Here is an 11986-nt window from a genome sequence, read left to right on the forward strand (position 1 = left end):
AATGAGGTTATTATGAGCCTTAGGGTGAATCTCATGAAAACATGTCCAGGTCACATATAAAGAAAATGAAGCATATTTTTAGGATTTTTTTTTAAATCATTGATATTTTTATATTATATAAGTTTCATGCCAATTAAAGAAACACCTCATGCAAAACAAAAAACTTTATATATATATATATATATATATATATATATATATATATATATATATATATATATATATATATATATATATATATAAGGTATTTAATATTAAATTTAATGTATATTTTTCTTGTGATAATTAAATTTTTGGACATTTTTAATTATATAACAGTATAATTTTGATCAATTTTAATTCAAATATTAAAATTATTATATTAATGGTTTTAGTTATATTCTAGGATTAATGTTCGATATATAAAATCATTACATTCATGTAATAATCATGTAAAGATATATAGGGATTGTATTATTATTAATGTTATATTTGTAATAACATTATTATATTAAAATTATATTATCCTATTGAAATGTTTATATGCTAAAATCATTACATTATTTTTTAAAATACTCAGTATACTATATATACATGAAAATGCATATTGGATTTTTTTTTCTTTCTTTCTTCATAAGATAAAACCCTTAATAGATTATGTTGAAAATTTAGATTTAAAAATAACCTAATGCATTTTAAGCTTTATATAGTTATATTGTGACATCACCACAAACGAAATCATGTCTAGCACAATTTGATCTTTTCTTCCTACAAATTCTCTCTTTCCCTCCCTCTCTTCTCACTTTCAGCATATGAATACATACTGCATAATATTCAGTGATGGTCTGTCAGGTTGATGCTAACAGTATATCATTGAGGTGCAACTTCCTACCCCAATCCGCTAATGAGCAGCAAGCCTCGCCAAGATCGTGCTCCATCAGGTGCGGTGACAAGTAATATTAGTTTTCTTGCCTTTAATTAAATCTAAAGTGGCCCTGCAGTCTACTGCGTAATTGGACGCTTGGGTTGCGAATTATCGGCCCCAAAGTTCATCACAACAAATACGACTGGATGGGCAGGTTTAATACCCTCTGCTGTGCGGCTGCTTCCACAGTTTTCACAATTCATTTCCAACAGGTAAAGGGTGACAAAAACACTGAGACCAAAATACGTTTCAAATTTGGGCAGTTTTGTGGTTGGGCTACTTAAAAACTAGAGTCATAACACTACTGAAAGGATGCGAAACACACCATTTACAATCTCCGTTCACTTTTTTGTTAATCTGATAAAGATGGATGGGCGCCTTCATCTTCAAAGCGTCTCTCTTGTGTTGCTTTTTAGGGGCACATCTTTATCTGCAAGGCTAATGTTTTTTCTTGAAGTTTATGGATCCTCCTGAGGTACAGAAAGCAGAGGAGAGATGACTCGATGTGTTGAATATCTGATGCCTTCCTCTTTCCCCGCTGTGGCCATTACTCACCTCCTCGGAGATGATTTCTGAAGCCACAACAGATGCAAGAGAGACTGACACCGAGACACTGTGTGAGTCACATCTCAAAAATACACATTATGAATGATTACGTTCACAGGACGGATATTAGCGCTCGCTCTTCGTCTCTGTTTTGTTCCTTCCTCTGTGCCTTTTGAGTCTTGTGCGTGTCTGTAAATGTAGAAAGGAAATCAATCAAGCACGGACAGAAGCAAACTTTGAAAAGTAAAGTAAGAAAGGATATTACAAGAACTTTAAAGTCTGTAAAGTTAAATGTTGACATTATCAATACCTATTATTTTTTAGCCCCTCCCCTCCAAACATTTTTTACCATCTAAACAATTCTCATCAAATAAAAGGAAGTCCTGTTAATCCTGGAAAAATGCCACATTTATAAGTTAAAATAGGGTTTGAAAATCATTTGGGTTTGACTTTAAGTAAATATACTTAGACCCGGGACTGGATTAAAATAATTAATCTAATTAATTAGAGGCTTTGTAATTAATTAATCGAAATTAATCGCATTTTAATCGCATATAAATATTTGACCTGAGAACAATGAGAAGTATTTTTTTTTCACATGGATTTATAGTATACCATTGAATAATGACTGAATACATAAGCTTAAGCACCAAAATATTGTTTATTTTTGTTCAACCAAGTCTAGCAGACCAGTGCAATTTTTGCCATTAAGTATAGCAATAGCATATTTAGAAACAATTTAGAAATAGTACATTTCAGAAATTCAGGAAGCTTATAGGTGCTGGAACCTTCTGTAAAGTGTTTTTTAAGTAAAACACAATACTGTCAAGTACATTCAGAACATTGGAAACCCTGACTATTAGAAAACATCTCTCTGTTGCTTCAGAGGCCATAACATACTAAATCCAACTCTCAATAACCTTGGCCAAAACAATAAAGAGTTCAACATAAACTGTTGCACCAACAAAATAATACATAGTTCAACATAAAGTGTAAAGTCCACGCTAGCTGCTATATGTTTTGCGTTGAGGTGATACTTGAGGCTCGATGTGCTGCAGTGATATGCAAAGTGCGAACGCTAGTTGGTGCTCCAGTATAATCGGTCCGCCGAAACTCATCCAGTGAGAAACGTTCCGCGGTGCAAAAATAAGTTATTTTTTGTGTAATTAATTAATCTCAATTAACGCGTTAAAGTCCCGGCCCTAATATATATATATATATATATATATATATATATATATATATATATATATATATATATATATATATATATATATGTGTGTGTATGTCATTTTAGAGAAGGGCACTATGCTAGCAATATTTTTTAATGTTTATGCCAGTTGCACTCTTTTATAAATAGTATATTTTTCCCCTTTTAACTGAGCAGTTACTGTACAGTATTACCCCTTCCTTGAAGTCATTAAAGCCATAAATCCTTTTCGTCCCCATCATTCGTTGACCATGCTACTTATTATGTGCTAATATGAAGTGTGACTCACCATAAGGTGGGACAGAAAAGACATATCCCCTCCTTTCCCTGATGCTCTTAGCTGTAAATTAACTTCCTGTTGCTAAATCCCTCTATATTAGCCGACGAGCCATATAAAAAGAAGATGACACATAACTCCAGGGATTCATAGAGTCTGAGGTAAACAGAAACCTGAGGGTATCTCACAAATGTAAACAGAAGCTCTGGCAGCTTTCTGATAATCCCCAACTGTCGTCGCTATGGGCCTGGCGACCTGTGAGCCAATGAGAGTGAAGCACGGAATGAGTGAACCAATGACAGCAACGCAGCTCAACAGTTAGCCAATAAAAAAAGAAGCATTCTCTTGTCCATTTTTGCAAAAACATACCATTTACATCAGATGATTTCTCTCTTGCGCTTGAACGATAAGAGGAGAGGTTATAATTTTTTATCACAATGGCCAGGCCTAAAATGATTTTAAAACCCAGCCTTATCTCACTCTCTCATACTGCGCATGGAAACTTCACATGGTGATAAGAATCCATAATGAGATTAGCCACATAAACGTAGCAGCAACAATGTATCATGCTTATGGGAGTTTCCCTGCTAAATTGGGTCTTACCATAGCCTTAAATTCTGTTAACGTGAATTAGAGATTTGTAGCAGACTGTAGCAGAATGAATTATGGAACTATAATTTGTGTTCTTGTTGAAAATAAGAGTCAACAGATTGTTTCAGGCTTTCTGTATTATAATTAAAACATCAGTTAATGACTTAGAGTGTTTCTTGAAATGCTTTTCTGTGCTTAACCAAATGCAATCACAAAAATTCATTTGTTTTGAAACACTTTTACAACTCAGCTTATTAAAAAAAGTAATTAAGAACATAATTCGTTTTTAAATTAAGCAATACTAAATTAATCATCTTTTGCCTTTTTTCACATTTTAATGATATGCTATTTTTATGTATCTATCTCGAAATTTCATACAGCCAACTCATAAACACATTTCTAGTAGCCTTTTATTTGTTAGCATTTCTGCTACCTAGCTATAAAGCAACTTGCTGTTCAGTTCACCAGTCCAAACCGTGGTTATTTGCTACAGATGTTTGAAAGATGCAGCTCTTTGATTCATAAATCAGTTACTGATTCAGTCAGATTTGTCAACCAATCGTTCAGACAGGACTTGACTCCCCAAAGATTTGTTTATGATTCTGACAATGCTACATAAATGTTGGACTAATAAAAAAACAGTTGGAGGGCTATATTGGACAGGCAGCTAAATGATCAAATCAGTTTTTCAGTTTTGGGTCTGTTCCTCATTTCCCCAAAATACTTCCTGTCAGTTTTCCTGTTAGCAAATATTAGCAACAAACAGCACAGAGACTCAACTATGTCTAGCAGTCTTTGCATATTAAGCTGGAATAGGAGAAAGTAGTTTAAAATCAAGACACACATCTTATACAGCTTCAATTTTACTGTTTGTATGTCCAAAATCATTGCAACAAACCACGTTCAGCCTACTGCTCCTGCATTAGCAAGTTAGCTTGTTTCCTTTGATCATTCATTATGTTGGCTTTCTCATGCTTGGAGGAACACTGATAGCCTGATCAGGGGCTGTGTTTTCTCTCCATTTGCAAAAACAAAAATGGCAAAGAGGTTGGCGAGAGACTCAGGTGGATCTTTTACCAGCAGCCCTTTGAGATAATGAGCAAGAAATGGCAACATGCACGCACACACATACACACATAAATGAACAAATAGCCAAGAGCACACTTAAACTACAACAACAACAGAACTAAATGAGTCAACTGGGACTACCTGTCCATTTGATTACACACAAATGCAAGCAAAGGCAAAACAATTCCCAGCCGACACAATGAATTTAATCTCAAAGATCTAGCCACTTTAGCCTTCCAAGCTAATGTTAGCAGCCAAGCCTGGAAGTGTATTGATTAGCATTGCTGGCTCCAAGCAGGATTATTTTTATCTTGCATCCTGTTTCAAGGGCTCAGGTGCATTAGCACTCAAATGCCACACGCACATATTCGCTATGTGAAAAATCAATATGAGATATTATGAAAGGTACAAGATCCCATATGACTTCAACTTTCTTTTACCTCCTGATATTTTATACCTAATTTTATATGTTGATAGTCAGACAACTTATTACATTACTAATACACAACAAAAATACACATTTGTTACAATTAGATATGATATTAAAGGGGTCATATGATGCTTTTTTAAAGATTATTATTTTTTGTACTTGGTGTAACAGAATGTTGGCATTCTTTAATGTTTAAAAAACACATGATTGTAGGTATTTGGCATTACGCAAATATTTCCATATAGTGATGTAGACTGCTCAGTGGCTGACCGCAAGGCACTGCAGAGGGTGGTGAAAACTGCCCAACGAATCACAGGGACACCACTTCCTGCTCTTGAGGACATCCAGAGGAAACGCTGTCTACGTCGAGCTCTCAGCATTCTCAAGGACTCCTCTCACCCTGACCACAAACTGTTTAACCTCCTCCCCTCCGGGAGGCGTTTCAGGAGCCTCCGGACAAGGACCACAAGATTCAGGAACAGCTTTTCCCCAAAAGCTGTCTCCTTGCTGAACTCTGCCCTCTGACACCCCTCAACACCCCCCACACCACACACATAGACTCCTCCCCCTCTTCAACACTCTGATTTATTTATTTACTCACAACAAGCAGAAAGTAACTTGTTATTACTTGCACTACTGCCTGTTCATCCAGGAACACTGTATAATCCATTTGAACATTGAAATATTTTTTTCTATGCACTTTACTGTCCATTGCAATACTGTAAATTATGTTCATAGTTCTGCCTATAGTGTACATACACTTTTACATAGCCCATCTGTATAGTATGTTCATAGTACACCTATCTGTATATCGTGCTTATAGTATTTAATATCTGTAAATTATGTCCATAATACTTACCTGTATAGTTATTGTACATATTATAGACCTTTATTCTGTACTTACTGCTTATTGCACTTCTGGTTAGATGCTAACTGCATTTCGTTGCCTTGTACTACATGTGGAGTGACAATAAAGTTGAATCTAATCTAATCTAATCTAGACATGTGGGGGCATGTTTAAATTAGCCATTTTAGGGGGCCGTGTCTTAACTTTGATAAATAATATCTTTTTGGATTTGAGACTTTAGTCTTTGAAACTTTACAGATTACAACTTCTTCATGTACCAAGTTGTTGCTTGTTTTTTTTTTTTTTTTTTTTTGTAGTAAAACCATGGCAAATTTTTTTGTAAGGGTTACATTTTCTAAATATTCAAAACATTTTCTTTACAATTTGTGACAAAACAGCCTTACAAATCAAAAGAATGAAAAGTCATAAATCATGGTTGCCTGTATTTATTGTAAAACAACAACTAAATAATCATAAATAAATGACAATGTTGACAAAAAGTTATATTATAAATTGAATTTGAATATTTATCTCTAAAGATTACTTTCATGACATGATTAACCATAACAAAATAATGTGATTAAATTATGCAGTAAATTTAATTAATTGAACGATTAAGTAACTGCCTAATTTCAGTTAATATTGAATTCTAGCTTAGGCAATAATTTATTTTTAATGTCATGATTTTAATATAATAAATAGAATATAAAATTAAATTTTACATTTTCCCCAAAATCATTAGAGATTATCTCAGATTAATTTCAAATTGGAAATGCCATCTTTTTAAAAATGAAAGGCAGGCAAAACACATGTCTGATTTATGAGAATCAATCTATGTATGTCATTTGGATATATCTATCACTCTAAATTCAATGAAACATGACAGTGTATGATGATTACGCAAATTTTTTTTTGCTTTAAACTGATATGATGATTTGTGAAATCTGCTCTCCATCTGAGGCTTGTGGGATATGGTGTGTTTAAATGCATTGTCCCCGGAGAGGCTCGCCGGCCTGCAGCAGACCCCAGTGAAGTAAAGTAGACTCATTCTGTTCCCCTATAGGGAGATTGGAATGGGTAGTCATGCATTTAAAGTTGCAGGGACAGCTGGGGAAAACGGCACGTTATCTCATTGAGAAAACGGAGCACAACTGAAAAATGCTCCAGAGGAAATAGAAAAAGAGAGAGAGGAAGAAGAAGGAGAGAGAGAGGCTGTGCTGTAATAGTGACCTTGAAGGTGTGATTTGATAAACTGCAGTGTGGAGTACGCTTGCTCAACAACATATGCACACACACTGTGATAACCAAGCACTCAAATAAATATATTTATAGGCCATTTACTGGATTTTTCTTTTTTGTGTGTGTGTGTGTGTGTCCAAATCAAATCAGATTAGTTGTTTGTTACCTTATGCACAATACTTTTTACAAGTAGGCTACTGCCAGCGAACTGTGGATGGTCACTATAAAAGTCAACAAGATAGTTTAGTGGGCAGTTCTTGATTAGAATTAGGTGTAATATGGACCGGAATTTACACAAAAGTAAAAAGAGAATCAAGTTGTCATCAAGTTTTCTATTTGGAAACAAAGAAATCAAAAAAGATGAAACCTTCTGAGACTTATTCATCTCTTACCTCAAGTCAAGTATTCATCACAGAAGACAATCCCCTTTGCATGCATGGCTGATGTTTGGATGGTTAATTGTTTTATGTAGGTTGAATTTTCCTTGATTTGTCTCCATTGTCTGCGGCAGAACGACTGATTGTTCACCAAGACAGTACTTTAGCGGAAAAGTTTAACTGCAATTAGTGCTTTCCCCCGTAGAGAAATCCGTTCCTCTGTGGTACGATGAAGACGGATCGCTCCGCCTCTGTACTGAACATGGCAGGCTGTTTTCCTTATCAAGTTGAGGAACGAGGGATGGGACCTACTTTAAATTTCAAAAGAACAACAAAGGTATTCATTAAAACTCTAGACTCATTTATCTGCATTGTCTTTCTTTTGTTCATTACTTTCCTTTACTTTTAAGCAGATTTAACTTAATGGAGCTGTGCTTTGAGTATTATGACTCTTAACTTTTAAAAAGAAGTGCTTGAAATAGAACTGGGTTGGTAAAACTATATAAAAAAAATACTTTGTCAGAATAGATATATAGACCAATGTAGATTTGGTTTTAGGAATTAGATGGTGGATCTTCAGTGCTGGATCAAAAATGTAGCATTTTATCTTGATTCTTGTTTTAGTTAGTAAGACAAGTAGTAGGGCTATGCTAAGTCATCGGGCTAAGCTATTTGCCAAAACGAAGGCTAACCGAAAGCACAGGCAAATGTTTAGGCTTCGTCCACATGAAACCATAGCTTTCCCTATCCAATCTTTTTTCCCCCTCGTCTCAAGAAATTTTTGCATCCATATGAAACCACAAAACTAACCATTGCCAGACCAGACCAGTATGTGTTGATGTAATTCTGCCACAGAGATACACTAAAAACAGAAAAGAAGACTTGGACCTCGCATAAACCTTTCGCGCGGTATACAAACAAACATAGAAGAATACATTTATTAATCTGTGTTAATGTTAGTTAATAAAAAAGACAATCGTTTAGTGTATGTTCATGTTTTTGTTGCTGTTACATGACATAGCGGTGTCTTGACTAGGGGCGAGAAGTGGGCTGATGACATCATCGTTTCAGAAAATATACAGATTCGCTGTACACATGAAAATGCAAGGGTGGCATTTTCAGATTTATTCACTCTGGGACCCAGTTTTAAAAAAATATCGGTTTCACTCTCCCAAAATGCCAGATCCGTGTGTACGAAACACCTATATGATAAAAAATGTATGTGTATACAGCTAAAAGCATCTCCATGTGGACTGGGCCTTAATTTGAATTTTTTTTGCTTTGATGATATAGCATGTGATATGCCAGGCAATCATAACACCACTTCCCCTTGTTATAGCATCAAATAACTATACTAAAATAAAATTTATTAGAAAAGTGAAAACTTGAACACACTTTAGCATGATAATCCTACCTAATATGATGGAGACCATCTTTTAAAAAAAAAAATTTATTTGAAGTGTAATTGTTTTTTTTTTTTAGTTTGGCTCACGTCCCATTATTTTACATGGAGAGGATGGGGTTTATAAACTACACTGCAGCCAGTTACCAAATGGCGATCTAAATGTTTGGCTTCACAGGACATTTGCGGCACATTCGTTTCAGCAGCTAACATGCTACCAGCCAAACATCAACCCCCTCATAGTTATTAATGTTCACACAGCAATGAAAACAAACTACATTTGTCCACTGCTATGCACACACTCATTCTCTGTGACATTCAGAAGAATACTGTGGATGGTGTCGTGCCTGGAAGTACCATCCTAGCATCCGTCTTCTCTTGTGTAATTCTCTTTGAACAGGCGCCAAAAATATTAAACTTCATAACCTAGTGCCCTAGCGGCTACGCTCCAATGAACAAAATCCCCTGCAAGTACTTTCTCTCTCTGTTGTGTAATTTGCAAAGGGAACTGCTTATCCTACAGAACCTCATACAGCCTTGACATATCAAAGCCGAAATGGCTTTTCAAGTAGTGGCCGCTCAACCTCTTTTCCTTTAGCGACGCTGTGGCTGTACAATGTCACCGAGGACGTCTTCATTACGGCAGCCAACCCGGATTCCGGAGTGAAACAACTAGCTAAAGCCATGCCAGTCTTCCACCTTTTGTTTCACGATTATGTAAAGCCTTTCTCACTCTCACGTCAGTTGGAATCCACCAGGCCGCCAAATAGAACATTTCTAATTTAATGTCTCATCCTCTTCACTTTGTTTGAACAGTTTCTATCCTCTTCGCCCTCCCTCTCGTACTTCTCATGAGAGGGACTCGCTAAGCCCAGATTACTTTGAGCTCTCGAGTGGAGTATGAAATGAACACATATCTATTCTTTTGATACTTTCAATAGAATTGAAATGGATTTGCTCTATCAGAAAGGCATGTGCTCGCTACAGACTGGATTGTAACCTAGTCCGCCGCTTCTCATTTATGTCATATATGGCTCACTTCTGACTGGGATGGATTCAGACATATTTGGAGAGACTAAATAAATTTAATCCTAACATGAAAAGAACTGTGATTTCCGTGAGGGAAGTTATTGGTTCACTTCATAATGGAGCACATGGACATCCCAGTAATAAGGTAATTCCTTCAGGAACTGTGTGAAGAAAACTGTGTGATTGAGAATTTCTGCAACTCTTTTTTCGCAATATGTGAGTCCAGATTAAAATTTTATTGCTCAGACTTTGTTCCTTCAAAATTTTATGAACTCTCCAGCAATGTTTCATGTACACCACCATTGAAAAGTTTGGGCTGTCTTAAGATTTTTATTTTTTCAAAGAAGAAACTCTTATGTTCAACAATATTCCTACAATTTTAAAAATAATAAAATCTAAATTCTGAGTCACAGGTTCCTTCAGAAATCATTCTAACATGCTGCTTTGGTGCTAAAGAAACAATTTAGGGTGCTTACACACCTGGTTCGATTGCCTGGTCCTAACCCAAGTTCTATTGTTCCCCTGCTGGACTGCGTTCATATTTTATGGGTCTGAACCGTGGTTCATTTACATAATCAAGCCAGCAGCTGTTTACCCCATTGCTTAGTCAAAATGGCGCAGAAGGCGGTGGCAAAAACCATAACATTGCTTTCCTCACTTTTATATTTATGTGTTTTGAACCGTTGGTTTTGTTTCCAAAGCTTTAATACAGAACGGCACCTACCGTATGTCTGTCCTACGAATCTACTGAAAATGCTCTAAAAAAAAAATGCAGGTAAACATGAAAATATAGAGAAATAAGGCAAGCCAAGGCAAGTTTATTTATATAGCACATTTCGTACACAATGGTAATTCAAAGTACTTTACATAAAATAACTCTCACTTGTAAAACTTGTCAGAAAATTGAGTGAAAACTATTTTTTATCAAATAATATCTCTTTAATAGCAGTTCATTTTCGGTGATTTGGTATGATCTTGAGACACATCTCTACAACTTTTGAAGAGACATGTGACATTACTGGTGCCTTTTTCTTAAAAGACAAATCTGAGAAGACTAAAGTCACCAAAAGTCTCCATTTATCGTCTACACAATCAAATTTCTTGGAGAAAATATATTAAAGAGATTTGTGATTTTTCTTGTCACAACTGACTGACAGGTCTTGCTTTATTTATTAGACCCCATAATGAAGGACGTCAGCTCATTTGCCCCAAGTCTCGTAACCTCCACAGAGGACAATAAAAAAACAACTCAACATTCATTCACTTCAGTGCCAATTACATGCTGACTACAACCGCATCTGACCGACAACTGACATCAAATCCATTAACTGGCCTTTTCAGGGTTCACACTCTGTTATTTCATTATGTTTTATCAATATACGTTTGTAAGAGGGATTTAGCATTGATTCTGCAATGTTTCCATCTAGAGCAGGACAAAAAAAAAAAAAAAAAAAAAAAAAGAAATCAAGAGAATGAAATCTGCACAGAATTTTATTGGCAGATTAATGTCTGAAAACTTGAGGTCTTTCTTATTTTAAAACTAACCCTATTTTCTTGCTTGGTACATGCACTTGGTCTTATTTTGACCAGTTTAGCGCTACAAATTATTACAAAGGATTCTTTGGTAATCTTTTATTAAAATGTAATAATTTAGTCTCTGAAATTGTCTTTTTATGTCTTAGCAAGACCTCTTACAATTTTTCTTTTTAAAATCCCATTTCCATTGGAAATATGTCAGATTATTATTGCAAATAAAATATATCCTGTTGTGATCTTGTAATCTAAGGCCTTGTCCACACTAATACTACTAACACATCTTCCGTCCTCACAGAGATGGCATTTTTGTCAAGGAAAACTGAGCTTTTCGAAAGCGCTCTCAAAAAGTGGATACATTTTAAAACGCTTTTTTTACGGTGTAGTGTGGACTGCGAAAAACAGAGGCTTTTGAAAATTATGACACGTTTTTAGTCATGTGATGCATATTGTACCAGTAGATATATGTTTATACCAGTATTTTGCCTGTTATGCGCTATTACCTTTCACATTGTTGCTAAATATATGTTACT

The 11986-nt window shown here is 35.3% G+C and overlaps 1 long non-coding RNA gene across 1 annotated transcript; it reads right to left on the reverse strand.

Moving 5' to 3' along the window:
• Positions 1 to 1041: 1041 nt before the first annotated feature.
• LOC127988438 (uncharacterized) lies at positions 1042 to 3151 on the reverse strand. Its single transcript, XR_008161649.1, has 2 exons — positions 2950 to 3151; positions 1042 to 1639 (listed from the first exon to the last, which is right to left on the reverse strand). It is a non-coding gene; the product is annotated as an uncharacterized LOC127988438 (long non-coding RNA).
• Positions 3152 to 11986: the final 8835 nt, after the last annotated feature.

The sequence above is a fragment of the Carassius gibelio genome, chromosome B22 (genome assembly GCF_023724105.1).
Source record: "Carassius gibelio isolate Cgi1373 ecotype wild population from Czech Republic chromosome B22, carGib1.2-hapl.c, whole genome shotgun sequence".
Classification (NCBI taxonomy): Eukaryota; Metazoa; Chordata; class Actinopteri; order Cypriniformes; family Cyprinidae; genus Carassius; species Carassius gibelio.